General features: G+C 39.4%; 1 pseudogene; it reads right to left on the bottom strand.

Moving 5' to 3' along the window:
• Positions 1–3,749: 3,749 nt before the first annotated feature.
• Positions 3,750–4,279, bottom strand: LOC138172963 (large ribosomal subunit protein eL6-like; annotated as a pseudogene).
• Between the last annotated feature and the right edge of the window lie 2,194 nt (positions 4,280–6,473).

Genomic DNA, 6,473 nt, shown 5'->3' with positions numbered 1-6,473 from the left:
AAGGTATAGCCTAGGGGTGGAGAGGTATTTAGAACAGGGACTTTGTAATTGATTGAATGAGTGGAAGGTCCTGGGGTGGGGTAGTCCTTGGAGATTATTTAATCACACTTACTAAATGCTGTATTTTGAATGATGTCATGTTTTGATCTTCTCTGTTCTTGGTTTGTCACTGAATAAAATGGAGAGCACCCATGCTGGTATTCTGAACCTTGGGAAGTTGCCTTTCCTTCGCATTACATTACAGTGGTATAACATGTGGATCTCCCTAAAGGCCCCCAAAGAGAAGCAGTGGACAGTGGAAGCTAGTTCCAGCTACCTTCCTGACCTTGCCTGTTAAACCCTGGGATCTCTAAAAGCCTGTTTCTCATAATCTCTATCTTCTGGTTTCACTGGCTTCCTTCAAGTTGCAATCCTTTACTCTTCAAAAACAGTCTTTACTTTCTATCATTAATTTTAATGTCTTTTCTCTGGAATTATACTTCCAATACCTTGTTTACCTAGTAATTTGTATGTTGTCTTTACTTATTTATTTATTCAACTATTCACTGTTTTATGTCATTAATTTTGGCTTTCTTTGTATGCCTTGAAATTACCACAGTCCTTAGCACATAATAGCAACTTAATAAATACTTGTTAACTAACTAATGCTTTACTCTTCATCCCTTGGTTTATAAATTCACATCATGGCTTATGTATTCTGATCTCTGAATCCTAAGAAAAAAATAGGAGAAGTGCTAAACCCTTTTAAGCAGACAAGTTTGTTTTCTATCAGGGAATTTCAGCCTTACTGAAAAGAGAAAGCTGCCTCCACTGTCAGCCATGTGACTGACAATTGATCCCTTTGAGTCTGGAATAAATGAAGGGGAATACCACCCTTTCTAAGGGATTGGAGATTTAAAAGAAATTGGTGCAGAAGTCCACAAATAAAATAAAACAAAACACTGCCCAATATAATATCTTCTACTGAAAAAAAAAAGCAAAACATTTGTTTTGATTTCATCCAAATAGGGGGAAGTAATCTATTATTCCATCCCCCACATATACATGCAAATTAAAAAAAAATGAAAAACAAACTAGAAGGTTACAAAGGGTTGCCTTGTTGATATAAAGTCCTTGAAAGCCAGGGTAGTTCTTTTTGTCTTTCCATTCCCTACAACTGGCATAGTTTCTGATTCATAGTATGTGATCAGGTACAGGCTCTAGGAAGCCCCTTGAACTCTGATTGAATCTTCCCATTTGATGAGGCCCAAACCTCTGTCACTAGCCTAGCCCTCCTTTGTCCAGCTATCTCCCACCCTTGATCCTCCCAAACCCTCAACTGTCTCATCTGCAGGTAGCCTCTAGCTACCCCCCACCCTTCATCTCTCATCATTGGAGTCTCACCTCATTTGAGTCCTCCTGAAGACCTTCCCTAAACTCCTCCCCTAGAACACCCCTAGATTCCTCCCACAACCTTTCTGTATATAAGACTCCATCTTGCCTCCATGAGATGTGAAAGCTCTGGAGAATGATCAAGCATAGACTCACTCTGTGTCTGATGATTCTGGCCTGCTTGTCCAGTAGAAGTGTCACAAATAGCAAGTGTCCTTAAGAGTCTGCCCAATATGGCGAATCTTTAATAAACTTTGCTTTTGTTTGGCTGAGAGAAGACTTGAGTCAAATTCATTTGGCAGGACCCAATGTGTTGGTGTTTGGGGTTCGAGCACCCCTAACCCTATACCTCAACATTTTATTTTTCCCTGACCCTCAACAGTAGGCACTTACAATGTTTACTAAAAGACTGATTAAAGGGCTCAGATCATAATAAAGGTATAGCCTACAATGGATTAATGGTCATGCTCGAAAGAGTTTTCCCATCACTAACTTTTTATACATTATGAGAATTAGATGAAGGAATTGTGAATTTTAGCTTGAAAATTTGAAGAAGGTGGTGGTGTTGGGCTCAAGAAGAGTGTGTAGTAGCCATGTTTGAGCACTGAAAGGTTGCTATGCCATAGAATTTGTCTTTTTGTATTTGGCCCCCAGAGGCAGAACTAATGGGGTATAGAATCTGGGAACCCCTTTGAATCTTCCCACTGGATCTGGCCTTTGGCTGAGGACATAAGCCTACAATTATCTCTGTTCCCAAATCTGTTACACTTAACCTATCCTAGTCTTCCATTTTCTGTTACCTTCTGATTTCCTCCTCCTTCCCACCCTAGATGCTATCAAAATATCTATGACTAAATCTGTTGGTTATAGACCTGCATTTTCCCTTACCTCTGGATTGCCTCCAGCTATTTCTCACCCTTGATCCCACCAAATCCCATCCTCTTGGTTTCCTGGAGTCTAACTTCAGTCCTATCAAGATCCTCCTTAGACTCCTCCTCAACACCTTCCCTAAACCCCTCTCTAGACACGCCCCCCCCATCTCTCCCACAGTCTTTCTGTAAAAGATCCATCTTGTCTCCATGAAGGGCCTGAGATTCATTCTAGCTCATATAAAGTCTGTGTCAGATTGTTCTGACCTACTTGTCAATACAAGCATCACAAATGCTGTTATGGGAATGTGAATTTAAGATATTCCCTGCCCCAGGAACTTTGATAGACTTAAGTGCACCTAGAGCCTGTGCTGGGAGGCTTATTTTTCAGGAGATACTTTGTGATTGGACAGTGGGTCAAGAGGGTGGTTATATTCCCTGAGCAAAGACAAGGTTATATAAACCGTGATGTGAGGTTTTGTTTTGGGGCTCACTTTGAGAAGAGTTGTGTGATTTGACCAGATAAGGTCCTGGGCAGCTGTTGAGCCCCCTGGCTTTGAAAAACCCAGATGTTGATGCTTCCCTCTCTGGTAAGTATGGCTAGGTGTGGATGTAATGGTCAGACAGTTGGAGGCCTATCTGCTTGATCCCTTTCTCTGTCACTTTGTAACTTTTGCTTATAACTTGTTTGTATTGTCTAAAGTTCTGGGTGGTGATTGTTTTCCCTAAACTAGGTAAATGACATATGTTTGATTAAAGCAAGATTATTAATCCATTTTGAGTTGCTTTCCTTTAGAAAAGCAGATCTAAGAAGTTATGTTGGCAGCCATCCTGGGTATATCAGGGTTCTTGGTTCTACAAATGCTCAGGCTCCTTAAGAATCTACACAATATGGAGAAAATGTATTAAATCCCTATTCCAAATGCTTATGCAAAGGCTTTATTCTGGATTAGAAGTGATCTCATATTCTCAAAGGCTATGCCAGAATAATCTAGGCTTCTCATAATTCCATCAAGCTAGAAAGATTTTATGTACAGTTCAACCTAAAAACTGTTTGTGCTGTGCAGGACCAATAAATAAAAAGAGATCTGTTTAAATTGTGAGCTCCTTAAGGGCAGAGGGTGTCTTTTGTCTCTTTATGTATTCCCAATGCTTAGCATAATAGTGACATAGTAGGGGTGTAATATATGTTTATCGACTGACATAGTAAAGCTACTGAAAGACTTATGAATACTTTCAATAGATAATCCCTTTTGATCTTTGCACAAACCTCAGATTTGAGATAAAATTATTGTAATTCCATTATATGGAAAGGTAACAGATCTGGAGAGTCAAAGTGCACACCAACATGGTCCTGTGGAAAATATACCAAGCTTGAAGTCCTGGCCCCTGATTTTGAATTCCTGTTGTGCCAGTGTGTGACCTTGGTCAATCAAGCAGGAGTCAGTCAATCAATCACTTTTTTTTTAGCTATTGCAAATATTTTAATAAATGTTCTCTGCAAGGCATTTAAAACACGAGTTTGTGAGGATAAACTCCATTGGAGACAGAGAAGACAGAATGCTGGTAGCCACGAAGCTGAGGGATTTTCTTGATTTGGGTAGGATATGAGAGTCTACTGTTTTCTGATCAGCCTTGCGCTGCTCTGTAATCTTGTATTTCTCTTTTTCTGTGTCAAAAGTCTCTCCTTGGTGTCTAGGTTTACAGAGCCTCTTCTTCTGGAAGTAATCATCAATAAGATGATTTGGAATTTTCAGACCTGAAAGGTTAACCTGGGTAGAAGTGGCAATGACAAATTTCTGATGAGTCCTTCTTAGAGGAACAAGGTAGATGGTCAGAGGTCCAGTCACCAGTAGCAAGCCACTAGCCAGTTGCTTCAGGAAAACCACTGGCTTGCCCTTGTGGTGGCCAGTGAGCATGATCAGAAGGGTGGCTGGGGTGATGCTAGCTATGAGTCTCCTCACATGCTGGCTAAAGGGATTTTGGCCATGACTTAGCAGCTTTCTGGGCACATCCTCAGTAGGGTAATACCTAGGCATTTTGTGAATCCTTAGAACTCTAGTCCCTCCATTCTTATCACCACCAACAGGCTTTTAGATCGTAGCAGGCACTTTTTCTTTCTTTTTCTTTTCAATCCTTGTTTTTGGGGCAGTACATTTCCACGTGTACAGGCTCTCCAGGAATACATTGCAGACCTGGAGTATCTACCAATCCCTCAGACCAGGACTGGGTTCCAACTGCAATGCTTTCGAGGCTTTTTGACCTTTTCAGCTACATCTTCCTTTTTGTTCTCTCTCTTTTTTTTTTCTTTTTAACCTTCTTTTCTTTGGGTGGCTTTTTGTTGGCCATCTTGAGAGACAGGAAAGAGATTCAATCCCTTTTTAAACATCTACTATATGCCAAGGCATATGCTAAGCACCGGGTATATGAAAAGGAGGCCAAAGCCAATCCCTACCTTCAAGGAATTGACAATTTGATGGAGGAGACCACAAACAAATATTATGTACAATAAAGCTATAAGCAGATAAATAAAAAAAAATCACTTTCATGGAAACAAGCTTGATCTTATGTAGAGAAAGACTGGAAGGGATGGAGGGGTGGTCTGGTAGCCTGGCATAACTAGAGGAGGTGTCTAAAGACGATCTTGATGAGACTGGGGTGAGTAAAGGTCAGACATTGGAAACAAGAGAATGGGATTTTGATGGGATCAAGGTTGGGATCAGCTGGAGGCAATCTAGAGGGAACAGACAAGGCAGGACTACGCTAGGCATAACTGATTCAGGCATGAAAAAAAAAAAAACAACATTAAATGGGAAAATTCTGGAGAGTTCAAGGGGATTCCCAGAGTCTATACCCCATCACAACTACCTTGTGCTGATAACAAATCAGGATTGGTTTTCTTTTCATTTATACTGCAATAGTTTATACTGGGACATCTCTGAGAGACATGGTCAGTGTTTCTTAAACTTATTTATGAAAAACAATTCCATATAAGTGCCACACAGAATGGGGACATGAAATCACTGCTCAACTTTTATAATCATTAATCACAGAAAAGATATGAGCATTTCCAACCCAGATCATAAACAGAAACTTTCCTGAATAGTAAGGAAAGCAAAATTCATTCTGCAAAGAGAAACAACGATTTCCATTACAATGGAATGGACATGTCTTTCCTCATATTACCCGAATATCTTAATTTATATAGAGAGCAGGAGACCAGAGACATTTCAAAGTTGCTAAAGCTGAGAGGAACAGAAAAATCAGCATGCATTAGCTCTATCTTCCTTTATGTGGCTTCTAAGAGGCACAAATCACAACTCCTTGCAGAACCCAGAATGAGGCCCTGGGTAATCAATATCAAGTATACATTTTACTAAGCAGACTTGTTGGAATGTTCACTCTGAGGAATGTTTTAAAAAAAACCCTCAGAATTCCTTCATAAATTTAGACTTCATAGCATGCATGGAGACAATTGGATAAGTCAATTAAGAATAATTTCATTGATTGTCTGTCCTTCATTCTAGAAGAGGACCATGATATTAGGGAGGTGATGCCGTGACTTGCAAGTGAATTGGCTTTGAATCTTGTCACTGTACCCAGTGACAAGATATAGATCAGAACAAGTGGAGATGGTCCCATGCAGTGGAAGACCTTGACCTTTTTAAGCTAATCGTTCCCAGGTCTCAGTCTGAGTATTCAAAGGGCTATTGTGCAATAAAATTTGTCTTTTTTATTTATTTTTTTTTTTACTCTGGGGCAGAACTAGGAGCAAAGGTATTAGTAAAAGAGAAGTGAATGTATACTGAAGAGAAGGAAATAAAACTCACTGGTCAGGAAAGTAAATGCAAATGAAGAGAAGTGCATTAGGCAATTTGGAAATGATTTTTTTTTTAAATTTTGATTGTTATTATTGTGTAATATAACAAAATCATATCATATTATACATATATATATATATAATTGCACCTCCTGAAAAATATGCCTACCCTTTATTAATTATTCACCAGTCAGGGCTGATTTTCACTTGTCAGGGGCACCTCCTTTTCCAGAAGTATTTAAGCATTCAATGGTCTCCATGGTCTTGTGTTTGCTTACTGAGAGAGCCCACTGACCACAAATTCATTGATTATCATCTCGCCTAATTAATAATTTGATTACTAATTACCAATGAACTCTGTCCTGGGCTTTTCATTCATCTCAATTTAGTTAATATTATAAGAATAAGAGTTA

This window comes from Petaurus breviceps, unplaced genomic scaffold (assembly GCF_028583685.1).
Source record: "Petaurus breviceps papuanus isolate PSGF00001 unplaced genomic scaffold, PetGlider_PUasm1.0 556, whole genome shotgun sequence".
NCBI classification, from domain to species: domain Eukaryota; kingdom Metazoa; phylum Chordata; class Mammalia; order Diprotodontia; family Petauridae; genus Petaurus; species Petaurus breviceps.
Note: the sequence above shows the minus strand (reverse complement) of the source record. Positions and strands in the feature narration are given on the sequence as shown.